The sequence below is a fragment of the Lissotriton helveticus genome, chromosome 4_1 (assembly GCF_964261635.1).
Source record: "Lissotriton helveticus chromosome 4_1, aLisHel1.1, whole genome shotgun sequence".
Lineage (NCBI taxonomy): Eukaryota > Metazoa > Chordata > Amphibia > Caudata > Salamandridae > Lissotriton > Lissotriton helveticus.
Window position 1 is genome coordinate 1681188366 of NC_136063.1, and position 13582 is coordinate 1681201947.

Below are 13582 nucleotides of genomic sequence, written 5' to 3' on the forward strand. Positions count from 1 at the left end.
CAAAACCGGGGACATTTCCCTACCATGGAAGTAGGACTACAATATCACATTGACGTGGTGCAGAATGCCCTAAAAGACAGTGCTGACCAACATGAAATGTAGTGGAATCTGCCGGGACAGATGCCAACAAACCTGGGAGCCCGATTACTCTGAAGTAAGTGGTATCCCCAAAGAAAATACGAATATTTCACGTTCAGTTTTACCATCCTTGGTTTAAAAAAATCTTGATAACACCTGGGTTTGAGCTTTCAGCATAGTAGAAACACAATGAAACAGCAAATCTGTTTCTTGTTGACAGTGTGCCTTTGTGTTTCCTGCTTACAAAGTTTCGATGGTTGGATAATATCTGATTATTTGACTTATTTAAAAATGGACGTCGGTGGGAAGAGGAGCTCACACAGTCTTTCTTCACATGTAGCTCCAGTGCTCTGACAGGGCGTGGATTGGTTACCGTAGTGTAATTTATGGGGTTGCTATTCGCAGCAGTGAGAAACGGGAGATGAGCAGTCCTTTTTATTAGATATCGCATAAGGCATTGCTTTAGCAATGCTTGTTGGTGAGATCTTATGTAGGGGCTTTAAGAAATTCTCCCAACGTGTTTTGTAGGCGGATTGCCTACAGTGCATGTGTGCGAGCGCGTGCACATAGCACACCATTTGTCAGCTTGTGAGCCTCTGCAGCAGACTTCAAAGGAATCCGCTCTTCCACCACGCAATGCCGAGAGCTTGTTTTCTTTCCTTGCCCGGGCCCGTCACTCACTTGTATGTGGCCATATATGAACAGCACAGCTGGCGCTGGTCACGTTTAATTTTTTTTTAGCTGACAGCATGGGCGAATCTCCTAATAAGGCCCACCTACTCTTTAAGCAGAACCTAACATCCATACTAAAACTTACAATGAATCGATTACCACTGCAACTGCCATTCCGTCATCCATACACTTAAGTAATTTCTTTGCAAACGTCTCCATCCTTCTGCTTTGTGGTCTTCCGTTTTAAATAATGGACACTAAACCACGCTGCAAACAACTGGAGCTTGAATGGCACTGCACTATGCAACTTAGGGCAAATCCTTTTATCATCAAGCCCTATATGAATACAAGAAAGTGCTTGATATCTATTGCATTAACATTTATAGCACCCATATTCAAATTGCCCCCAACAAAGCCAAAGTTTTTACTATTGTATGCCCCTACCCTCGCTTACATTGGTGTACAATCTTCGCTCAGTTTACAAGAGTTATATAATAATCTTTTAAATGTTTTTTAATGACGTTTGAGAAATTCTCAATTTTATCGAGGTTGCCACTTGTTGATACTAGTTCTATATCTAACCCATCTTATTCTATGCTCTCTAAATCCACCTTCCTTAATGTCAGTTCACTTTAATTGAAGGTCATTCTCAATAAAATTCTTTCTTTTTCTTTTCACACCCCCCGCACATACAACCCCCACACAGACAACCCCTCACAGACACACAACCCCACACGCACAACCGCACACGCACAACCCCACACGCACAACCCCACACGCACACAACCCCACACGCACAACCCCACACACAACCCACCCACACACAACCCACCCACACACAACCCACCCACACACAACCCACCCACACACAACCCCACACACACACAACCCCACACACACAACCCCCCAAACACACAACCCCCCACACACACAACCCCTCACACACACACAACCCCACACACAACCCCCCACATGCACAACTACACACACAACCCCAGACGCACAACCCCCCACAAACAACCCACCCACACACAACCCACCCACCCACACACAACCCACCCACACACAACCCACCCACACACAACCCACCCACACACAACCCACCCACACACACAACCCCCCACACACACAACCCCACACACACACAACACCCCCACACACACAACAGCCCCACACACAAGCCCACACGCACAACCCCACACGCACAACCCCACCCACACAACCCCACCCACACAACCCCACCCACACAACCCACCCACACACAACCCACCCACCCACAACCCCCCACCCACACAACCCCCACACACACTCAACCCCCACACACACTCAACCCCCCACACAATCCCACCCACACACAACCCCACCCACACACAACCCACCCACACACAACCCACCCACACACAACCCACCCACACACAACCCACCCACACACAACCCATCCACACACAACCCACCCACACACAACCCCACACACACAACCAACCCACACACACAACCCACCCACAACCCCCCACATACACACAACCCCCCACATACACACAACCCCCCACACACTCAACCCCCCACACAACCCTCCCACACACACAACCCCACACACACAACCCCACACACAACCCCCCACACACACAACCCCTCACACACACACAACCCCACACACACAACCCCCACACACATAACCCCCCACACACTCAGCCCCCCACACAACCCTCCCACACACAACCCTCCCACACACAACCCCCCACACACAACCCCACTCACAACCCCTCACACACACAACCCCTCACACACACAACCCCTCACACACAACCCCACACACGCACAACTACACACACACACACCTACACACACACACAACCCCAGACGCACAACCCCCCACACACAACCCCCCACACACAACCCACCCACACACAACCCACCCACACACAACCCACCCACACACAACCCACCCACACACAACCCACCCACACACACAACCCCCCCACACACACAACCCCCCCCACACACAACCCCCCCCACACACAACCCCCCACACACACAACACCCCACACACACAACCCCCCACACACAACCCCCCACACACACACAACCTCCCACGCACAACCCCACATGCACAACCCCACACGCACAACCCCACAAGCACAACCCCACACGCACACAACCCACACACAATCCACCCACAAACCCACACACAACCCACCCACACACACAACCCACCCACCCACAACCCCCCCACACACAACCCCCCACACACACAACCCCCCACACACACAACCCCCCACACACTCAACCCCCCATACACTCAACCCCCCACACAACCCCACCCACAAACAACCCCACCCACAAACAACCCCACCCACACACAACCCGCCCACACACAACCCACCCACACACAACCCCACACACACAACCCACCCACACACACAACCCACCCACACACAACCCACCCACACACAACCCACCCACCCACAACCCCCCACACACACAACCCCCCACACACTCAACCCCCCACACAACCCTCCCACACACACACAACCCCACACACACAACCCCACACACAACCCCCCCACACACAATCCCACACACACAACCCCTCACACACAACCCCACACACACTCAACCCCCCCACACAACCCTCCCACACACACAACCCCACACACAACCCCACACACAGCCCCCCACACACAACCCCCCACACAGCACCCCCCACACACAACCCCCACACACAACCCCCCACACACAACCCCTCACACACACAACCCCTCACACACACGCAACCCCACACACACACTACACGCACACAACCCCAGATGCACAACCCCCACACGCACAACCCCACACGCACAACCCCACATGCACAACCCCACCCACACACAACCCCACCCACCCACACACAACCCACCCACACACAACCCACCCACACACAACCCACCCACCCACACACAACCCCCACACGCACAACCCCACACGCACAACCCCACATGCACAACCCCACCCACACACAACCCCACCCACACACAACCCACCCACACACAACCCACCCACACACAACCCACACACACACAACCCACCCACACACAACCCCACACACACAACCCCCACACACTCAACCCCCCCACACACTCAACCCCCCCACACAACCCTCCCACACACACAACCCCCCACACACACAACCCCTCACACACACACAACCCCCACACAACCCCCCCACATACACAATGACACACACAACCCCAGACGCACAACCCCCCACAAACAACCCACCCACACACAACCCACCCACACACAACCCACCCACACACAACCCACCCACACACAACCCACCCACACACAACCCCCCACACACACAACCCACCCACACACAACCCACCCACACACACAACCCCCCACACACACAATCCCCCACACACACAATCCCCCACACACACAACACCCCCACACACACAACACCCCCACACACACAACACCCCCACACACACAACACCCCCACACACACAACACCCCCACACGCACAACCCCACACGCACAACCCCACACGCACAACCCCACACGCACAACCCCACACGCACAACCCCACACGCACAACCCCACACGCACAACCCCACACGCACAACCCCACCCACACAACCCACCCACCCACAACCCCCGACACACAACCCCCCACACACAACCCCCCACACACACAACCCCCACACACACACTCAACCCCCCACACACTCAACCCCCCACACAATCCCACCCACACACAACCCCACCCACACACAACCCACCCACACACAACCCATCCACACACAACCCACCCACACACAACCCCACACACACAACCAACCCACCCACACACACAACCCACCCACCCCAACCCCTCACATACACACAACCCCCCACATACACTCAACCCCCCACACACTCAACCCCCCACACAACCCCACACACACAACCCCACACACACAACCCCCCACACACAACCCCCCCCAAACAACCCCCCCACACACAACCCCTCACACACACACAACCCCACACACAACCCCCCACACACACAACCCCCCACACACAACCCCACTCACAACCCCTCACACACACAACCCCTCACACACACACAACCCCCACACACGCACAACTACACACACACACAACTACACACACGCACAACTACACACACACACAACTACACACACAACCCCAGATGCACAACCCCCCACACACAACCCCCCACACACAACCCCCCACACACAACCCACCCACACACAACCCACCCACACACAACCCACCCACACACAACCCACCCACACAACCCTCCCACACACAACCCTCCCACACACAACCCTCCCACACACAACCCTCCCACACACAACCCCCCACACACAACCCCACTCACAACCCCTCACACACACAACCCCTCACACACACACAACCCCCACACACACACAACCCCACACACGCACAACTACACACACACACAATTACACACACAACCCCAGACGCACAACCCCCCACACACAACCCCCCACACACAACCCACCCACACACAACCCACCCACACACAACCCACCCACACACAACCCACCCACACACACAACCCCCCACACACACAACCCCCCCACACACAACCCCCCACACACACAACCCCCAGACACACAACCCCCCAGACACACAACCCCCCACACACACAACCCCCACACACACAACACCCCCACACACAACACCCCCACACACAACACCCCCACACACAACACCCCCACCCCCACACAACCCCTCACAGATACACAACCCCTCACAGACACACAACCCCCCACGCACAACCCCACAAGCACACAACCCACCCACACACAACCCACCCACACACAACCCACCCACACAACCCACCCACACAACCCACCCACACACACAACCCACCCACACACACAACCCACCCACACCCACAACCCCCCCACCCACAACCCCCACCCACACACAACCCACCCACACACAACCCACCCACACACAACCCCACACACAAACAACCCCACCCACAAACAACCCTACCCACACACAACCTACACACAACCCACCCACACACAACCCCACACACACAACCCACCCACACAACCCACCCACCCACAACCCCCCACACACACAACCCCCCACACACACAACCCCCCACACAACACTCCCACACACACAACCCCACACACACACAACCCCACACACAACCCCCACACACAACCCCCACACACACAACCCCCCAAACACTCACCCCCCCACACAACCCTCCCACACACACAACCCCACACACTGCCCCCCACACACTGCCCCCCACACACAACCCCCCACACACAACCCCTCACACACAACCCCTCACACACACAACCCCTCACACACACGCAACCCCACACACACACAACTACACACACACAACCCCAGATGCACAACCCCCCACACACAACCCCCCACACACAACCCCCCCACACACAACCCACCCACACACAACTAACCCACACACAACCCCCCACACACACAACCCCCCACACACACAACCCCCCACACACACAACCCCCCACACACACAACCCCCCCCACACACACAACCCCCCCCACACACACAACACCCCCCACACACACAACACCCCCACACACACACAACACCCCCACACACAACCCCTCACAGACACACAACCCCACATGCACAACCCCACACGCACAACCCCACAACCCCACCCACCCACAACCCCACCCACAACCCCCACACACAACCCCCACACACAACCCCCACACACACAACCCCCACAAACACAACCCCCACAAACACAACCCCCACACACACAACCCCCCACACACTCAACCCCCACACACACAACCCCACACACACAAACCCCCCACACACAACCCCACCCACACACAACCCCACCCACACACAGCCCCACCCACAACCCCACCCACACACAAGCCACCCACACACAACCCACCCACACACAACCCACCCACACACAACCCACCCACACACAACCCCACACACACAACCCACCCACGCACACAACCCACCCACACAACCCACACACCCACACAACCCACACACCCACACAACCCCCCACACACACAACCCCCCACACACTCAACCCCCCACACAACCCTCCCACACACACAACCCCCCACACACAACCCCCCACACACAACCCCCCACACACAACCCCCCACACACAACCCCCCACACACAACCCCTCACACACAACCCCACACACAACCCCACACACACAACCCCCCACACACTCGACCCTCCCACACACACAACCCCACACACAACACCCACACACAACCCCTCACACACACAACCCCTCACACACACAACCCCTCACACACACGCAACCCCACACACACACAACTACACGCACACAACCCCAGATGCACAACCCCCACACACAACCCCCCACACACAACCCCCCCCACACAACCCACCCACACACAACCCCCCACACACAACCCCCCCCACACACAACCCCCCCCCACACACAACCCCCCCACACACAACCCCCCCACACACAACCCCCCCACACACAACCCCCCACACACAACCCCCACACACACAACCCCCACACACACAACCCACACACACACAACCCCCCACACACAGAACCCCCCCACACACACAACCCCCCACACACACAACACCCCCCCACACACAACACCCCCACACACACAACACCCCCACACACACAACACCCCCACACACAACACCCCACATGCACAACCCCACACGCACACCCCACCCACCCACAACCCCCACACACACAACCCCCCACACACACAACCCCCCACACACACAACCCCCCACACACACAACCCCCCACACACACAACCCCACACACACTCAACCCCCCCCCACACAACCCCACCCACACACAACCCCACCCACACACAACCCACCCACACAACCCACCCACACACAACCCCACACACACAACCCACCCACCCACAACCCCCCCACACACACAACCCCCCCACACACACAACCCCACACACACAAACCCCCCACACACAACCCTTCCCACACACAACCCCACCCACACACAACCCACCCACACACAACCCACCCACACACAACCCACCCACACACAACCCACCCACACACAACCCACCCACCCACACAACCCACCCACCCACACAACCCACCCACCCACACAACCCCCGCACACTCAACCCCCCACACAACCCTCCCACACGCACAACCCTCCCACACGCACAACCCTCCCACACGCACAACCCTCCCACACGCACAACCCTCCCACACGCAACCTCACACACACAACCCCCCACACACACAACCCCTCACACACAACCCCTCACACACAACCCCTCACACACAACCCCACACACAACCCCCCACACACTCAACCCTCCCACACACACAACCCCACACACAGCCCCCCACACACAACCCCCCACACACAACCCCCCACACACAACCCCTCACACATACAACCCCTCACACACACGCAACCCCACACACACACAACTACACGCACACAACCCCAGACACACAACCCCCCACACACAACCCCCCACACACAACCCCCCACACACAACCCCCCACACACAACCCCCCACACACAACCCCCCACACACACAACCCCCCACACACAACCCCCCGCACACAACCCCCTTGCACACAACCCCCACACACACAACCCCCACACACACAACCCACACACACACAACCCACACACACACAACCCACACACACAACCCCCCACACACACAACCCCCCACACACACAACACCCCCACACACACAACACCCCCACACACAACCCCTCACAGACACAACCCCACACGCACAACCCCACACACCCACAACCCCCACACACACAACCCCCACACACACAACCCCCCACACACACAACCCCCACACACACAACCCCCCACACACACAACCCCCCACACACTCAACCCCACACACACTCAACCCCCCACCGACACACAACCCCACCGACACACAACCCCACCGACACACAACCCCACCGACACACAACCCCACCGACACACAACCCCACCCACACACAACCCCACCCACACACAACCCACCCACACACAACCCACCCACACACAACCCACCCACACACAACCCACCCACACAACCCACCCACACACAACCCACCCACACACAACCCACCCACACACAACCCACCCACACACAATCAACCCACACAACCCACACACCCACAACCCCCCCACACACACAACCCCCACACACTCAACCCCCTACACAACACTCCCACACACACAACCCTCCCACACACCCCCCCCCACACACAACCCACCCACACACAACCCACCCACACACAACCCACCCACAACCCCACACACACAGCCACAACCCCCCCACACACACAACCCCCCACACACTCAACCCCCCACACAACCCTCCCACACACACAACCCTCCCACACACACAACCCTCCCACACACACAACTCCCCCACACACAACCCTCCCACACACACAACTCCCCCACACACAACCCCCCACACACACAACCCCCCACACACACAACCCCCCACACACACAACCCCCACACACACAACTCCACACGCACACCCCCAGGCGCACAACCCCAGGGCACACAACCACCCACACACACCCCACACACAAACCCCCCCACACATACAACCCTACACACACAACCCCCCCACACACAACCCCCACACACAACCCCCCACACACACAACTCCCCACACACACAACTCCCCACACACACAACTCCCCACACACACAACTCCCACACACACAACCCCCCACACACACAACCCCCCACACACACAACCCCCCACACACACAACCCCCCACACACACAACCCCACACCCACACAACCCCCACACACACAACCCCCACACACACAACCCCACACCCACACAACCCCCACACACACAATCCTACACACACCTCCACACACACAACCCCACACACACAACACTCCACACACCTCCACACACACAATCCCACACACAACCCCTCCAACCACACACCCACACACACAACACCCAACACCCCCCACAACCCCCCCACACACACAACCCCCCACACACACAACCCCCCCACACACACACAACCCCCCCACACACACACAACCCCCCCCACACACACAACCCCCCACACACACACAACCCCCACACACGACCCCCCACACACACAACCCACCACACACAACCCCCCACACACACAACCCCCCACGCACAACCCCACACACATAACCCCACACACAACCCACCCATACACAACCCCCTCACACCCAACCCCCTCACACACAACCCCCCACACACAACCCCCCACACACAACCCCCCACACACAGCCCCCCACACACAACCCCCCCACACACAACCCCCCCACACACAACCCACCACACACAACCCCACACACATACAACCCCACACACATACAACCCCACACACACATACAACCCACCCACAACCCCCACACACACAACCCCCCCACACACACAACCCCCCCATTCACAACCCCTCCACACACAACCCCCCCACACACACAACCCCCCCCACACACAACCACACACACAACCATCTATCTATCTATCGCCCTCACTCTATCTATCTTTCTATCACCCTCACTCTATCGCCCTCACTCTGTCTATCTATCGCCCTCACTCTATGTATCGCCCTCACTCTATCGCCCTCACTCTATCTATCTATCGGCCTCACTCTATCTATCTATCGCCCTCACTATCAATCGCCCTCACTCTATCGGCCTCACTCTATGTATCTATCGCCCTCACTCTATCTATCGCCCTCACTCTATCTATCGCCCTCACTCTATCTATCGCCCTCACTCTATCTATCGCCCTCACTCTATCTATCGCCCTCACTCGATCTATCGCCCTCACTCGATCTATCGCCCTCACTCTATCTATCGCCCTCACTCGATCTATCGCCCTCACTCGATCTATCGCCCTCACTCGATCTATCGCCCTCACTCGATCTATCGCCCTCACTCGATCTATCGCCCTCAATATCTCTATCTACCTATCGCCCTCACTCTATGTATCGCCCTCACTCTATGTATCGCCCTCACTCTATGTATCGCCCTCACTCTATCTATTTGTTTATCTATCGCCCTCAATATCTATCTATCTATCGCCCTCACTCTATCTATTTGTCTATCTATCGCCCTCACTCTATCTATCTATCGCCCTCACTATCAATCGCCCTCACTCTATCGGCCTCACTCTATGTATCTATCGCCCTCACTCGATCTATCGCCCTCACTCGATCTATCGCCCTCACTCGATCTATCGCCCTCACTCGATCTATCGCCCTCACTCGATGTATCGCCCTCACTCGATGTATCGCCCTCACTCGATGTATCGCCCTCACTCGATGTATCGCCCTCACTCGATGTATCGCCCTCACTCGATGTATCGCCCTCACTCGATGTATCGCCCTCACTCGATGTATCGCCCTCACTCGATGTATCGCCCTCACTCGATGTATCGCCCTCACTCGATGTATCGCCCTCACTCGATGTATCGCCCTCACTCGATGTATCGCCCTCACTCGATGTATCGCCCTCACTCGATGTATCGCCCTCACTCGATGTATCGCCCTCACTCTCGATCGCCCTCACTCTATTGATCGCCCTCACTTTATCTGTCGATCGCCCTCACTCTATCTATTTGTTTATCTATCGCCCTCAATATCTGTCTATCTATCGCCCTCACTCTATCTATCGCCCTCACTATTTGTCTATCTATCTATCGCCCTCACTCTATCTGTGTATCGCCATCACTCTATCTATCTATCTATCTATCTATCCTATCTATCTATCTATCCTATCTATCTATCTGTCTATCTATCTATCGCCCTCCCTCTATCGCCCTCCATCTATCGCCCTCCCTCTATCGCCCTCCCTCCATCTATCGCCCTCCCTCTATCTATCGCCCTCCCTCTATCTATCGCCCTCCCTCTATCTATCGCCCTCCCTCTATCTATCGCCCTCCCTCTATCTATCGCCCTCACTCTATCTATCGCATCACCACAGCACCACCACAGCATCACTCGGGGGCACCACAGCATCACTCGGGGGCACCACAACATCACTTTGCGCTACCACAGCATCACTGAACGCCACAGCATCACTCATCGCCACCACAGATTCAATCTGTGCAACCATTCAACAACAACTGGTTCAAATATGTTCTCTCAATGTTTCAAGCTTTATTACAAATGTCACAAAAAGATGTTAATATTTCACTTCTGTTCTTGGATTTTCTTGGTTAACAAAAGAGAGTAAGGACTATCAGACAGCCGTCCGTGTCCCAAGTAGTACATTAAAAAACAAAGCGGAACGGACAGAAATTGAAGATATCTGACGTGAATGGAAAGCCGGCACCTCTAAAGGTTGTTAATAAAACCCTCACACACCAACCTGGTTGGTGTCATGCTTCATCATCGGGTCCCAGCCAGATGGCCGAATGCCACCTGGCTGTGCTGCAACACCTGAATTACAGTGGAGCTGGTTCTTTGAGTTGATGTGATGTGTGACTAAGTGAGTGAATTAACCATTAAAAATACCTCCAGAATACTGCCTGTTACTTTATTCTTGGAGTACTGGGGTATGATTAAAATGCAAAACTGAGAGTAGATGATATCAACAAAATCTATGTGTGATTGTGTATATCATCAGGTGGTCGACATGTTTCAGCCCTAAGAAAAAATAGGAAGGGCTTTCTTCAGGACCTCTCAAAATTAAGTGAATATAAAGTGAGTGATAAAAATGTATCACATGGATTGCATATTTATACTCGCGCTAAGGAGTATGTATCATGCTTTCTGGACTAACCAGTTGGTAGTCCTCCGTTAAAATGTAGAATACATTTAACCAGAATGAGAGTTTCTCATCTTTGTCCCGGTGTTTTTGGGAAACAAATGCGATTGCCTATAAAGGATCACCTTTTGGTCCTCATTGTTTTAACGCCGTATCACCTAGTTTCCATGCTCCCGGGCAAAGGCTGGTTCTTGGATTTTCGTCATAATAAAATACACTGAACATAATCTTCACAAAAGTTATTTACAAGAGTTTAAGCTATTTACATTATAAATTACAACAACTTTTATTTAAGTATTAATTAATAAAAAAAATTAAAAGCCATTTAATAGCAATACATCTAAGTCACGTAAATACAACACATATTTCATTACAAATGCTATAGGTGTCACATTTGCGAAAGTTATAACTATTGGCATTGTAAATGACAGCTATTAATTTCGTTATTTTCAAAACCAACACATAAATAAAAAATTTGTCATTTACAATACCAATAGCTCAAACTTTCCTAATGCGAGACCTATTGCATTGCAAATGGTTGTTACTGGGTGATCTTGATAGTATGTGGTCTGCAGGAGAAGCCTGTATTAGGTGATGGATTGACTGGCTACTGTGCTTAGAAAGTGCAGCAGTGAGGTGTAAAGGACCATATAAATTCATTTTTCTTTATTATTATTAGTAGGGCTCTAGACAAGGGTGTGGGAATTTAAGATATATATATTATAATATTCTGGTATATACAGCGCTTAGAGAACAAAGAAGTCGAGTTTAATGGACTATATAAAAAACTTTACTGTTAATGCTGGGGGTGGTCTGGCGTGTGGGACATGCCGGTAATGAGAGAAGGCAGCGCTCTGATGTGATTTGCTATTGTTTACAAGGCTTACAGACCACAGAGGTGCGGTTGAAGCGCTATATAAAAATTGGTTGCTGGAGGCTCTCCTGTGCCGACAGTGAGATGAGGCTTTGCAGTGAGTTGATGGTTTCCAGCTCTGATGTTCTAAGGGGCATTCACTACCTCTTTCATA

The 13582-nt window shown here is 54.5% G+C and overlaps 1 protein-coding gene across 4 annotated transcripts in view; it reads left to right on the forward strand.

The window, feature by feature from the left end:
• The window catches only part of ENOX2 (ecto-NOX disulfide-thiol exchanger 2), a 1184097-nt gene that overhangs the window by 934093 nt on the left and 236422 nt on the right, over positions 1-13582 (forward strand). The window lies entirely within an intron of this gene.